Here is a 16,362-nt window from a genome sequence, read left to right as displayed (position 1 = left end):
AAACTAATCAATGGGAGAGACGTTGGGTCATGGCGTGGTTCACTCAGGGCCATATTCAAGCTGGAACCGCCATCGGCGTTTGGTGGTATCTACTTAGCACGAGCATACAGTTCAGCATCAGTTCAACATCAAGCAGAACATTTAGAGAGGAAGAAATGATGGAAGAAACTCCTGCCTTTAACTTGCCACAACATCCGTGGGATTATTTACACCATTTTTCATTTTAACCATTGAAAGATAATTGTAAATAAAATCAGTGTTTGAGTCATTAATATCATTCTATTAATAGATCAGTGAGCTGAGAGTCACATTCGAGTCTTTTCACATAAACTGAGGTGATTAAGTGAAGAGTTTTGTGATAAAAATGATAATAGGAACATTATAGTTCTAATAAATGATAGTACTTTGGATACTAAAGTACATTTGCAGGCAAAAACGTTTGTACTTTTACTTAAGTGAACTTTTCAAGGAAGCACTTATTCTGGAGTGGAATTTTACCTACTGTATCTCTACTTTTACTCAACCACATGCTTTGAGTACTTTGTCCACAATTAGCTAATTTATACCCCTGAGCAGGTGAGGGTTAAGAGACTAAACAGTAAAAGATTGGTGGGGTTTGGATTTCAATTCATGACCTTCTAAACAGAAGTTTACCATCTTAACCACTGGAACAATAATGAATCCTATAGTCTGGTGTCCACAAACATCTGCCTCATTATTTTCCTAAAACAGAGTATCCACAAGTGTTTCAGTCATTGTGTCCCACAGCAATTATTATTATTATTTGACCTGCTTATAGTTACAGGTAATGTTGTGGAACGCCTGTGAAACAGGTCATCGCTTTCTCACAAACACTCACACACACAGGGGGGAAAGTTTTCCGAGCTCTCTTAAAGCAATTAGCGAGCTTGCTAAAGCCAGCTGAGCCATTGATTGTGGCTATTTATAACAGTGACAGGAGCCTGGTGATACGACAGCGATGCCGTCCTCAGTTTGCCGGCGGGAGGTCAGGACAACGTCCTTATCACAATTAATAGAGGCGGGAAGGGTTCCACTGACTAATAGGGCTGTTTAAATAGAGCACCCACAAACCCCTAACAAACACGACATGCGGGTCTTTAAATATGACTGCGAATCCTGGTGATTTCTGGTGGTTTATGATGTGCATGATTACATCTAATTTAATAATCGAACCTGATGAGTTAAATAACAAAATAATTGGACAGTGAGAACAATAGGGAGGTATATTTGCTGTGTTAATGTACACTTAATGAAGAAATGTTATACACTGAGCATTTAAGAGTTAAGGGCCTTGTTGAAGGGCCCAGCAGTGGCAACCAGTCATTTGCATTTATGGCATTTGGCAGATAAACTTTTCCAGAGCAACTTACCACCAAGAAATTCAAGGTTAAAGGCTTTGCTCACGAGCCCAACTGTGGCAACTTGATGGTGATGGGATTTGAACATGTGACCTTTCAATTCATCGTCCAACGTCCCTCTGATCCAAAGCACAAAAGTCCAATGTTTTATCCACTGAGATACAACTTCCCAAAAATATTGGGACACCCAAATTCTTCAGCCATATGTGACGTCATTTCAATGCCCTTCACATCAGCTAGGAGACCCAAACCTGTGGCCTGGCCTGCTATAGAGCGCTGACCCCTATTGAACTGTTTTGGGATAAATGTGAACACTGACTGCACCCCCCAGGCCTCCTCACCTTCACACCTACATCACTACCTGACTTTACTAACACACTTGTGAGTGAATGAGCACAAATCTCCACAAAATCTAGTGGAAATCTTCCCAGAAGATGAGGCTTATTACATGCCACATACCACTACATACCTTACACATACCACTCTAGTAGTCTGCAAACATTTGTTCATATAGTGTACTTCTCATTGAGCATTTACTTCTGACACTTAAGAAATTCTGTAAAAAATGTAGGAGAAGAATAAATTTTACAACAAAAGCAGGGGATTAATACTTTAATTAAAGTTCTAGGAGGAAATAACTTAGTGCTACAGGTTTTGCTCTGGATAATGTAAACAGCAAGCCTGGGATTCTCCAAAGCCATTAATATCGCTGCTGAAATCAAGACTCAATTTGTTCGAAATTTGATCTTTGACATCTGTGTCCACTCTCCGTTCCAAAACACAGGTGTGAAGCTGCAGGCTTTTTCTGCCTGGGAACCGGTGTCTCTGTTCTACCTTTGACTTTCTCAAATAGATCAAACGAGCCCTGAGTAACAAAGATCGGCCCTGTGCAGAGGAAAGGGCGTTCACTGAAAATAAAAAAAAGACCAAAAAAATGTCTTATTTCTAGAACGGATATCAGTCAATACTCCCAATGCACAGCCTAAGCCGCTCTCAGAGGGCAGCGAAAATGGCCGTAAACACGTTAAAACAATAGACGCCTCTGATTTGCCTTGAGATTCTCGAAGGATTAGCTTGCATGCCGAGATACCGGGGCGGACACTGAAAAGGAAAAGGGGGTGGATTTCGATTCTTTCGATTCCCAGGCTAGAGGGCAGGTCTGACATGTACAAGGGAGCTATTATGATTGTTCTCTGTCTGCTTGTACACCAGGACCAGGTTCAAAGAGGCTGGAGATGGACTTTCATGGCTGCTGAAGGACGGTCACCTTACACCACTGTGAACACAGGGCGAGGTTCAGAGATCGGCAGGTGCGGAGAGGCGTGAGGGCACATAAAAAAGGTCAAGTATTAACTGGTTCTGGCTATAAAAATACACAACATTCTCATCTACTAATTACTATAAATCCTTAATATGGGATAATGTAAAGAATATTGTTAAAGGAAAACGTGTCACATCACATGGCTTTCCTTTCAGCAATGTTCTTTCTCGACCTGTTACCACAAAGTTGGTGCACAACAACTGGTATCAGACATCTGTGGATGCGGTAGCATGAAATTTTCCCTTCACTTGAACGACGAGACCCAAACCAGTTCCAGCATGACAATGATCCCCTGCACAAAGCCAGCTCCATGAAGATCTCCTTTACATGGGTTGGATTTTGGTGGAAGATCTCCTGCTATTGAGCTCTAAATTGTATCGATCACCTTCGGGATGAATGTGAATGCTGGATGTAACCCAGGCCGCCTCATGTCCTGGAAGTCTTTTTTACAAAGCGTGTCAAGCATCTACTGCTTTTTGCGCCGGATCTCAGCAACGGTGTCAAAGCGGCGACCTTTGAGCTGCATTTTTATCTTCAGGAAGAGGGGGAAGTTCACAGGTGCAGTAGTGAGATCGTGTGGATTATTTTCCGACGATCATCATGCACGAGTTACCGAAAGGTTTCGACATTTTCGGGGATTGAGTGCGTTGATGATCTTCCAGATCTTTCGTCATCTTCCAGTGATGTTCTTCCATTCTTAAAGCGCACGTGCCGCTGAAAACACTTCGAACGATACGTTTCAGCGTCGCCGTATGTCAAACGTACTTCATGTCAAACGTTTCTGTGGCTGATTTGCTCAGTTTTATGCAGAATTTTCCGTCTGTTCTTTGTTTTAACTTGCTGTCTGTTGTGAAATTGCTAATTTTGGTAGCACACATGGTCAGAATAGCACCAGTTAGTCTCATACCACCTCATACATCAGACTTTACTAATACGTCTGTGTGCGAATGAGCACAAATCTTAATTTGAAAATCGAGAATTTTTGAAAAAAAATTTGTGAAACCTAAGTGCAGAGGTTTTCGATCTTATGGGCGAGCGAGACGCCTGGCTGCAGGGTTTCATTACAGCCAAATTGGAGGTGCACTCAGGAGATGATTGGAGACTAAGGTGAACTGATTAAACATGTGAAATCAGGTGCGTCTCGGGATTCGGCTGGAATAAAAAGCCTGGAGCTACTCTGGGGATTTTGCGTATATGACTGAAGACCACTGTGCTACAGCGTCTACTTGTACTTTTAGTATTAATTAAAAATAAAACAACAAACGAAGAAAGACTTTTGGGAATGGACATAATTAAAATAATTCCCATAATATCGGTCGTGAAAGCGGCATTAAACCAAATAAATAAATAAAACTGAAGCGAGTGGATCATTCTTGCAAAAATGCCATTGTTTTTGCTAATTAGCGAGTAACCCTTTTTCCTATTTTTTTAAGGTCTATGTTTTTTTTTGTTTTGTTTTTTTTAGGTTGCTTATGAAGTTCTAGCGAACAATCAATATGCATTTTCGAACTCGCTCAAAAGTGCAACAAGAGCAGGACAAGAAAAAAAAAAACCGAAATGCCAAAGAGACACCCAAACCTGGAGCTTTACAAAATGAAAGCAAAAAAAACAACCCCAAAAAGGTTGCGCTGACAGTTCACATATTTGTTTCTGGAAGAGTTCTGTGTTTTGTAACCGTTGTCTTCTTTCAACTCGGCCGTCAAAGGACCACCGTTTCCCTGTTCAACTTTGAGCAGCCATCAAATCTGTGCTCTGATGCGGGAGACCGCTTCATGTGGAGGTTACGTTGTTCTCACAGGACGCTGTTACACCTGACCTCGAACACCACAGCAAGAGGAACATCTCAGACTCTGGGGTCCCACGTGGCTTTATCATTGGTTTGCTTTTGTTTGTTTCATGCAAATTATGTTTTTTCTCACAGATGTTGTTGCTTGTGACATATTTTCAGTCCAGATGTGTCATCCTGAGAAGACGACTGGGAAATTGTGTGTTTCAGTGACAGAGTTCAAGAAAACAATGAAGCAAAATGTATCACACTTTCACTTTCTGAATATGAGAAACATGAGATATACAATTGGTAAGGTGGTTCTGAAGGTTGTGGATCCAAAGGTTGTGAGTTTAAATCCCAGCTACACCAAGCTGCCACTGCTGGGGCCCTTGAGCAAGGCCCTTAAACCCCATAGCTTCTAAATGAAATAAATGTCCCTATGGATAAGGGGATCTGCCAAATAGTGTAAATGTAAACATACACTATATGAGCAAAAGTATTGGGACACCCAACTTTTCTAGCCATATGTGATTCTTTCCCAGAATGTTACCCTAAAGTTGAAGGCACACAATTGTATAGGACGTCGGGATGCTCCTGAGCACAAAGCCAGTTTCATGCAGATATGCTTTACAGATTTAGATTAGATTTCCTGCTATAGAGCACTAAACCCTATTAAACACGCTACGGGATTAATTGAAACTTCACCTGATCTTCTGCGGTTGCGGTCTACTGCTGTCCTGCTTGGGTTCAGGTACAGACACATTCATTTTTCATGTAATTTTGAATTTTGTCTCTTTATTTTGTGTATTTGCACCAATATTAGTGCACACACACACACACACACACACACACACACACACACACACACACACACACACACACACACACACACACACACACACACACACACATATATCTATATATATATATATATATATATAATGAGACATTGTGCAAATCATAAAACGTGATTAAACTCATGAATCTTTTCTTCTACTTAAACACAATCCGGCTTTCAATTCAAGTCACATAGTAATGCGGTACATTAACGCCTAAAGGTGTTTTAAACATGCAGATAGATTATAGGCTGTGAATTCTTCACATTTCACAGCATCAATTAAGCGCTGAGTTACTATGTGACCCTTAAGCCTGATGGCATTTGTTCAAAAAGAGATCGTTTCATGAGATCAGGATGTCTAATTATGTCTTACAAAAAGTAAAAAAAACAAAAAACAACTAAGTAGCTCTGCCTTATTACTAGTCGAAGCGAAGTTCCACTCTTCTGGGAAGATGTTCCACTCAATTTTGTGGAGATTTGTTTGAGATTTTATTGAAGGGTGTTAGTAAAGTCAGGTCCTGATGTAGGTGAGAAGGTGAGGAGGCCTGGAGGGTGCAGTCAACGTTCACATTCATCCCAAAGGTGTTCAATAGGGTTTAGAAAAAAAACCTTATGAACCCCTGAAAAGAGATAGATAGGGATGTAAAGAAGGCAGAGAGAGATAGCTATAGAGAGAGGGGCAAAGAGCTAAAGAGAGGTAGGTGGGTGGATGGATGGATGGATTGATGGATGTAAAATTTGTATCTCTAAAATGTTTCTTGAACACGTTCTCTCAGCACCGCTGCTGCCACGTGCATGACGCATCACAACACCACAGAGAGGCGTGTCCTGAGAGTCACACAGAATAAAGATTAACATGGCAGAGGAAAAACTGCATCTTCCCAGAGACACAACATCAAAAGAACATCTGGATTTATTTGATCTTTGTTTTAACGCCATGCGTTAGAAGTCAGAAGGCACTTAACTAAGTTGATGATTTGCTGACTGTCTGAAATAACAATGAACTATCGCTATTATATTAATTTGCAGAGTGTTTATATAATTCTTTCCATTGCTCCGTATAACATTGAATCGCAATGCGCTGAATCAAATCGAAATCGGATCACCTGCATGGTAACAGGGTTAAATCGTATCGCATTGGTAGCTGCTTCATAAAGTCTTTATAAATCTTTAATGTATTGTATCTTTGGCACCCTCGGTTTTATACATTGTACAGATCCAGTGTACAGATCCAGTGTACAGATCCAGTGTACAGATCCAGTGAGTAGCTGATGTGGTAGTGCAGTATAGTGTTATTTTAAACATTGCTGATACACCAACAGACTTGAAGTGAATTAAGTGTACTATCAGTGTAAGCAGTGTAATTGAGGATAATTGAATGGTGTTACCGTGGCAGTGTGGATGGATGTAAGCATTGTAGTATAGCACTACAGTATATCATCACTCCATGGAACGGTGATGTTCAAAAGAATCAGGCATCCACACACTTTTGCTTCAGTCGTGAAATTTTGTGCATGTCGACATCCTCAATGTTTTTCAGTGAGGGATTTCTTTTGGCATCCAATTTGCTTAAAAAAACCCACTCACGCAGACCCTGTCACAGTGGATTAGTCCGATCTCCACCCCGATCGGCAATTAATATATTCCTGCTGGACTATTTACATTTTTATTGCCTAATCAAAGTGTACTTGGCCAATTACAAACTCATGAGGGCTTGTAAATGCTGGGCGGCAATCACACACACACACACACACACACACACACACACACACACACACACACACACACACACACACACGCACTGACTGGTACAGTGAGGATCATACGCTTCAGCAATTCATCAGCATGAACATTTTCCCAGAGGTGATGCTTTAATTTATTACGTTACTCACCTAAGAGTAACAAGGTGGAATATAAATTTATTCTGTTAATTATAAATTTTTTTCATGTCTCACATATTCTGCACATCTGTCCATATTGATAAAAAATTTATTTCCATGTGGTAAGTTTTTATTTTATATATATTATAATTATAATATAACGTATATATAATAATATAATACCACAGATAATATGTATATAATTCATCAGATAATTATATTTTTTAGAATGTAATTTATTATAAATAGAAGTGGGTTTTTTTATCATTGTAATTTTATTATATATTTTTATAAAGATGTTTATTTTAATTTTTTAAAATGAAACTTTATTTAATTATTATATATATATATATATATATATATATATATATATATATATATATATATATATATATATATATATATTTATTTTTTTTTTTACATATAGGTTATTTGTTTTTTCTTACACACACACACACACACACACATACACACACACACACACACACACACACACACACACACACACACACACACACACTCACACACACACACACACAAAACTACATCAATATGTGACTTTCTCTCTTATTCTCAATCTCTTTCTCTCCCTCTTCCTCACACACAGAGTTACACAACTTTTTCTCTTTTACACACCCGCACTGGTCTGAGACTCTCTTTTCTCTTTTTCACACACAGACACGCACACATGCACCGATCTGAGGGTCTCTCTCTCTCTCTCTCTCTCTCTCTCTCTCTCTCTCTCTCTCTCTCTCTCCCTCTTTCACACACACACTGTAAATGTTTCACCTATACTGTGTAAATTAATATTTTTCCACCCACGCGGTATTTTTTATGTATAGATCGTGTGGTTTTATTTGACGTGCAACACAATTAGATTTTATTCCCCTTAATTTTAAACATGTACTGCTTTTTTACTGTGTGTGTGTGTGTGTGTGAGAGAGAGAGAAAGCTACACTCTAAGCATGCAGCGTGTTGCATGTCACTGGGACTATTTTAGTGAGAACAGATCGGCTAGCAGACAAACCTTCACCTTCAGTTTGAGTAGGCTGAGAAAACTGTTGGTGTGTGTGTGTGTGTGTGTGTGTGTGTGTTTATGAGGGCGAGAGAGAGAGAAAGAGAGAGAGAGAGAGAGAGAGAGAGAGAGAGAGAGAGAGAGAGAGAGAGAGAGAGAAGAGAGAGAGAGAGAGAGAGAGAGAGAGAGAGAGAGAGAGAGAGAGTGTGAGTGTGTGTGCTCTGGAATTCAATTCCAGGTCTGAAAAATAAATCACACACACATATATGCAACTATCTTACATACAGACACACACTGATCTGCAACCCTCTTATACACACACACACACACACACACACACACACACACTCACACACACACACACACACACACACACACACACACACACACACACTGATCTGGCTTTGAGCAGTTTGTCTGACAGAATAAAAGCGTTCTGTCCCCAAATAGCTGCAGGAGAGAGACGTCCTGTCACTGATAATGAATGTGCAGGAAGAAACTCGCAGCACCTTTAAAATGTCACACGCCAACATCAGATGAGTGGAAGGCAGGGGGCGGAGCTTAGAAAGAGCAGAGGACAAATCTCCTCTAAACAATTTAGACCATGTGAGTTATCTTTCTGTCTAATATCCCACCTCTGTGTATATAAATATATATTAGTAGCAGGGTGTACATTTCTCACCTTCACTGGTGTCCTGATTGAACCAATCCAGCTCTTAATGCCATCGGTATTATAGAGAAGTGCAGTAGAACAGAGCGCTGCATCTCACACACAGGAATCTCATACACGGGGAAATGAAAGTAAACCCAAAAGCAAGAAAGCCATTGAACACAATTCAACACGTCTCCTTTCACTGTAGCCACAACTGCACCTCCCACATACATCTCCAGCAGAAGCATCGATATTAACTTTTTCCGTGCATTACAATTTTCCTGAGGATTCGAAATGATGGAAAATTGTGTTCAGTTTTTGTGCAAATTCTACAGGAAAGAAAATCAGTGTATATGCGACCAAATCGATTTCTTCTCCTCTGTCAGTTGTTGTGGAATGAAAAAAAACAAAAAAACAGCTATTAAATCCACACAAATATATTTTGCTTTAGTTCCACTTTGTTCCCTAACTGATGTTGTTTCAATTTAATTGCATTAAAGACCTTAAATATAAATAGAAAATGTACATATGTTTTTGCGCAGGTGCTTGCAATGTGCTGCTTCTGCTCATTCAGAATCAGACAAATAGCCACACACACATATACATTTTCCCCTTTGTGAGTCCTAAGTGGAATCGAGACAGGACTCGTGCAGCACTTTAGAGTGAGATGCTCACAGATGTACCACCCCCCCCCCCACCCCGCCCTCCCTCGCCCTGGCACTCATCTTAATTTAATGCTTGTGAGATGGGAAGCGGGAGTGGAGTCTGTGTCGCAGCAGGGGGTCTGTGTGGAAGTCACGGAAGGTCCGCTACAAGCGAGTGTGAGCTCGGTGGTCTGCACTCGTCCCAGCACGCAACTGGGTAATGGCCCGTACTCCTCCATCCTCACACTCATTCACATCTCTCATCACACATTCCATACACCTCCAAACGGTTTGCAGCCTTTAAATCGACTGAAGTTGATATCTATGATCACACATGCATTATATAGGCTCGTTCTCCCTCTCGAATACGGGCAGGTTGTGCACTTTCAGGGGATCTGTCCTCAGCCTCTATAAACTGCGTCCCTCTTTCCTCATGATCTCACGATCACCTGTTACGCAACTGCATTGTGTGGGAGGAGAATCGTTGTTGATCGTCTGTGCGCCGGCTACACAAAGCTATGTTTCGTTCTGTCAAAATGACCGCGTTAACGCAAATTCGTTTTAACGCCACTACTTTTATTAACGGACAGTAAGTGAGGCAGGAAATTCTGTTTGACTTTTTTATAAAAATATATAAACAAATATTAAAGAAGCGAAATTAGAACCTTCAACGCAACACACATTTATTCTCAATGTCCTTTCTTTACTTAGATTTTTTTTTAACACTAAACCTGTTAGTAAAATCAGATCTAGCTGTGTCTATACACACTAGTCAGTCTGGCAGTATTGTATTCTCGTTCCCAAAGCATTGAGGAACAGCTTGATTTACTGAAAGAGAACATCTCTAGGTTACGTATGTAGAGATGCAACGAGACATTGCATCTCCATGCCACACTGCCAGCGTTTCTGCAACGCTTTCTTCTAGCTTCACTTCAATTTTATAGCTTCCTGGTCTTGACGTCACCCCACCGGTGATGCCGCACCTTTCATTGGACAGATTACACATGTGATTCAGAGCATGGACAACACTGAAGTGAAATGCCCTCAGGGAATAGATGCCCTCAGGGAACTAGGGTTACGAACGTAACCTATAAATTTTTATTTTTTATTTTTATATTAGATCTGATCTTCCCATCACTTAGTTTCTTTACTTCAGAAGTATTGAGTTGGAACTCACAGTATGAAGCTGAACCAAATAAATTTCTCACACATCTTTGTGTGATCGATTTGGTGAAACCAGGCCTCATCCATTTCTGCCTCACTCCCAGCGTTCCCAGGACACATTCCGTAAGTGGAATCTATTTAGGAAACTAAGCCCGTCTAATCCAGATAAACTGCACACTTATTTTGCAAACCCAACATGCCGTGTACGTGTTCCCATCGTGTTCTGTACACTTCTCAAAAAAAGAACCACGAAGCAAATCCGGTGGGTGGTGGCAGCTAAAATCCCTCAGCCTGATGCGTTAGTTTTTCCTGCAAAGCACGAGACTGAAACACTCCTGGGGTTTGCGGATCCTCTGGGATTTACATCCTGCACGTCCTTAGAGACCCAATTTACGTCGGACCTCATTATAGGTAGGAAAAGTGCTAAAGAAAGAAACGCGAAGTTGGAGGAGCGCGAGAATGTGAGCATGGGTAAAAAAAATAACAATGTGCTGACGGGACGAGGTGTAGAAAACACACTACGGAAAAAGAAAGCGTTTATGCAAATGGGGCGGAAGGTCAGAGGTCGGCTGATTTGGGACGTTGCAGCAGAAAATGACTCAGTACAGTGCAAAGCAACTCCAGCATTTTACAGTGGTGCTTCATAAAATTCTGATTTACCCAGAATTAATTCTTTAGTCTGAGTGTGTAACTGCATGATAATACAATCCAGGCAAAATTGACTGATTATAGATTGAGGGCTCTGGAACACATTTATGAGTCTGAATTGAAATGAATTTAATTCGTTTGTTATGGATTTGCTTGTTTTGATTGGAAATTTCATAAAAGACCTATTTGTTGTGTAATTATTGACTAAAATACAAAAAATGCAATAAAATAGAGCACTCTGAATTTTTTTGACCTGAACCATCCATCCATCCATCCATCCATCCGTCTAACCATCTATACAGCTGTCTGTTGACCTGTCCATCCATCCATCCATCCATCCATCCATCCATCCATCCATCCATCCATCCATCCATCCATCTGTCTGTCTAACCATATATCCACTTGTCTGTTTATCTGTTTATCTGTTCATCCATCCATCCATCCATCCATCCATCCATCCATCCATCCATCCATCCATCCATCCATCCATCCATCCATCCATCCTTTATACATCCATCCATCTGTCCAACCAGCCATCAATCCATCCATTCGATATAATCACACCCATTCACAGACTACAAACTATTTGGAAATACCAATAAGAATAGTAGATGTCTGTGGTCTGGGGAGGAAACTATAGTATACTGAGGAAACCAAAGCACATGGAGAACATGCATACATGCATTCAAGACAGAGGTCGGATTTGACCCATCAACCACAGAGGTGTGAAGCAGCAACTAACAACTGAGCTGAAATGTTTTTGCCCTCTCACGAGGCAATCAATAACATAGCTGTCTGTAACCAAGGAGCTAGAGTAGCAAAAATGTCTGGTCTATACGTCTGGCTGGGAGAAATGCCGTGCTGGCAGCCCAGAACCCCTAAAGAGAACCATATGAGACTTAAAAAGCAAACCTAAACAGCACTTGTAAGTCCCCCTGTCCTTCACGTCCTTCAAAATTGTGTCGATTTCCACATTAACTACCCCAAAGTCTTCCTCCTCAGCAGGGAACCAAGCATCACCTAGAACAATCGCGTTAGACATCTTAATGCGTTCGGGAGAACTCTGCGCCTTCGTTTCCCCCCGCAGAGCTCCAACCCTTCCCCCCACCACTCAATCCACAGTTAAGATGTCTCATCGCTAGATAACAAGCAGTCTCACTGGGGATTTTTAGAGGCTCTTTATTGTTCAACCAGAGGATGACTTTCCATGCTGCCAACCTAGAAGACGAATAGAAGAGAAAAAAGAGAGAAAAAAGTCTGCTGTCAGGTGGCGTCTCTTCCGCCAGGCTCCAGGTGATGGTGTCGGCCTTCGCGGCTTTTTTTTTTCTTTCCCCCGTCTGGAAGCCCGCAGCCTTTTAAAATGGATACGATTCTGGCTGAGCAGTTGAGGAAGTGAGTCAGAGGAACAGCGAGGGATATTTCTCGATCGGCGTTAGCCCTGCTGTAGGCAGCGGACGGTTGGGATTGCATACCATTTCACCTGAGGCTCGTGACATAAACATGTCACAAGCATGTCACAGTTTCATCAGTGGCCGTGACAGCTTGTCATATAGCAGCGTCGTACATATATATATATATATATTTATATATTTTTTATATATTTTATAAAATATATATATATATATATATATATTTTCTTTTCTTTCCACGTGGTAATTTTAGCTTTAAAACTGATACATGCTAGAAAAACTTTTACTTGGCCACAGGTTTGCTTATTTTTATATTCCTTTTTCAGCCTCAAAATGTGCAATGTTTGATCAAATTACCTGTCCAGTGATCTCCGAAATTAAATACAGGACATTTATAGGATTTATAGGATGTAATAAGTAGGAATATTCTGCTTAAAAATGGCAAACGATGGCAATAACAAGTAACTAATAAGGTAACTTATTCATACGACACCAAACTCGGCGTAAAATCATGTGATCATTTAGAGTTGGGATACAAAATGTTCAATAGTTTTTATAAAATCACTTACATTGGATTGGCAGAAGTTTGTGGACACCATAAGATTTGAGCTTTTTTTAACATCAAATTCCACTTTTCTATTTCCATTTCCTGTAATAATACCTCCACTCTTCCGGGTAGATGCTCCACTAGATTTTGTGGAGATTTGTGAGATTTTATTTAGCCACAGGTGTGTTAGTAAAGTCAGGTACTGATGTAGGTGAGAAGGTGAGGAGGCCTGGGGTGCAGTCAGCGTTCACATTCATCCCAAAGGTGCAATAGGGTTTGGAGCTCCATAGCAGGAGATCTTCCACTCTAACCCATGTAAAGCAGATCTTCATGAAGCTGGCTTTGTGCACAGGGGCATTATAATGCTGGAACCAAAGATGTATACGATTGTGTGCCTCTAACTTCTAAGTTATTTGTTTGGGAAAAAATTAACGTGTCAAAAAGTCAGGTGTCCCAATACTTTAAGATATCAGATTTGTTTATTTTAATAAATAAAAAAATATGCAAACCATGAAAAATACAATACTTTTTGGTAATTTATAATTGACAAAAAAAAAGGGGAAAATAATAATAATAATAATAATAATAATAATAATAATAATAATAATAATAATAGGAAGAAGAAGAAGAGGAAAAAGAATTATTATTATTATTATCATTATTATTTATACAATAAATCCATAATTCCTTTTTACGCTTTTATCATACATCTGACTACACCCCCTCCCTTCCCCCCCCCCCCACAAATTGGAATAATTAAAATAAAAAATGTATCCAATTTAGAAGTACGAGCAGCTATTATTTACTATTTTTCTGTAATATAAATCGCCACATGCTTTCGGGGGTTTGTTGTTCGGAAACCAGCATCCGTCCGCTCTGGTCTGTGTAGATTAGGGAAGTTTTAAAATGATCTTGTAGCATGTAAATCATTACCGCTATAGAAAATAACGTGTTTGCTATAAACAGAAAGAGACGTTCAGGGTGAAGACAGATCGTCCCACAGTGCTACATTAAGCAATCAAGAGAAATAAAATAAGTAAAAAAACGCAGAAGAACCGAAGCAGCAGACGAGACAGCCGGGGTCTAATAATAACTGACATTAATTGTACACAATAACAAATAAATCGAAAATTAAGCATAACAGTGTATGGACTCGGAATGTACAAATAACTCGAAACAATCATGAGACGCATTTTACATTTACGCAAGTAATCATTTGAGAGTCGCAACAACAACAACAACAACAACAATAATAAGGTAATTATGCATGCGGCTAAGAAGCCTTTTTTGTTTCAGACAATTTGATGCCATTTTCAGTCGAGGAACATGGATGCTTCAAAAGAGGTGTAAAAGAGGGATTTTGCAATTTAGGCAGCCCAACTTCCTGGTCAATGCCCTCAGTAGCGAACTCAAGAACTAATTATCACTCTTGATCTCACTCTGGAGAATCCTTTAATAAATGTGAAATACACCAGTCTCCTAACAGAAAACTTTTCCTGGTGTAAGTTGTTACTATAGAAACGAACACAATGGTGGGCCGTGCATTTCACACTGAGGGCTACAGTGGTGTCCTGCCTAAATCAATCCACCTCTTAATACGAAAAACACCTCTTAAGAACAGAGCGCTGCATCACAGACAGGAATCTCATAAAGTCTGAATGTCATCACTAAAGCAAGAAACCCAATGAACACAATTCAACTCCTTTCACTGGAGCCACAGCTGCATCTTGCACACACATCATCTGTAGCGAAAGCGTCGGTTTTCCTGGATATTTAAAACAAAGGCAAAAGTATAAATGCTTTATGAAAAAGCTTAACAACGGTTTTGAACTGTTTTGGTGACCTTTCCTCACGATGTCCAGCTTTTCTTGCAAGTTTGTCTTGTAAATGTCCTTGTAAGTGAATCTGCGACCAAATCAATTTCTTCTCCTGTCAGAACAATGTGGAATAAATAAACAACTATTAAATCCACACAAATATATTGGAGCTTGTGCAGTTTGCTACAGATGCAAATTGTCAGCTCTGACTAGTGTGCTTTATGACCATCCAATCAAAGGATGTGAAAATCCCCATGTGGCTGGATGCTCTCTAAGGGGACACAGTTAATTTCTGAAGGCAACACTTGATGTGATGGCTGAAATCTGATTGGATAGAAAATCCAACAGGATAATACAGTACACAACTGGGAATGATCTGATACATATACATGGATAAAAATAAAATAGTCTAAAAATAAATCTACATCTTTCCTAAACCAATCAGCATCCAGGATTTTAATAGCACTGAGGTGCACAGTCAGTGTTATTTAAAGACATCCTGTTTCTGCAATTCAATCGATGATTAAAACTTTACAAGTGCACATTTAATGAACTTTCCTGGAAAAGACTGAGCCCCCAAAACTCTCTAAGGGTTCGAGTTGGAGAAGTGCAGATGCTGGCTTCGTTTTTAATCTCCAGTGATAATGATGAGACGCCGCCTCCATGCCAACGAGCTGTGTGGAAACTCTGCCAAACGCTCATCAAGCCGCAAATGGAAGCACCTGGACTTCTCTAAACACCACACAAACCCCAGAGCTCAGCTTCGTGGTCAACTGGTGGTTTGTATTTCTACAGTCATGCGTTACATCATCCGGACAAGACCAGAACTCTTAGCATCAGTCATAAACATGAAGAAAATGTATATCTAAAATATACATCGATAGGGGTGGAATCTGTATTTTTTCTTTTTTTTGTAGTTTTTCCTTACACTATTCAAATCGTTTGGAAAATAATAATTTAATCTCCTCCAAAATCTCCTTTAATTTATAAATATTTTTTAAGCTTTAAATCCTGACATTGAGAACAACACTGGCTTTGGGTACAACGAACAAGCAATTACGAGAAATATCAATAACGTGAAGAAAGGGGATGAAAGCGATTTACATTTACATTTACATTTGCGGCATTTAGTAGATGCCCTTATCCAGAGCGACGTACAAAAGTGCTTTAAATCTCGATTTGGGGACGAATGCGCCCTCTCAGAGACTGCTTCATTCAGCTTGTGTTGATCCCTCGCCTCCAAAAGTATTGGGACACAACTTTTCCAGCCATATGTGGTT

This window comes from Silurus aristotelis (genome assembly GCF_946808225.1).
Source record: "Silurus aristotelis genome assembly, chromosome: 29".
In the NCBI taxonomy this organism is placed as follows: Eukaryota; Metazoa; Chordata; class Actinopteri; order Siluriformes; family Siluridae; genus Silurus; species Silurus aristotelis.
Note: the sequence above shows the minus strand (reverse complement) of the source record.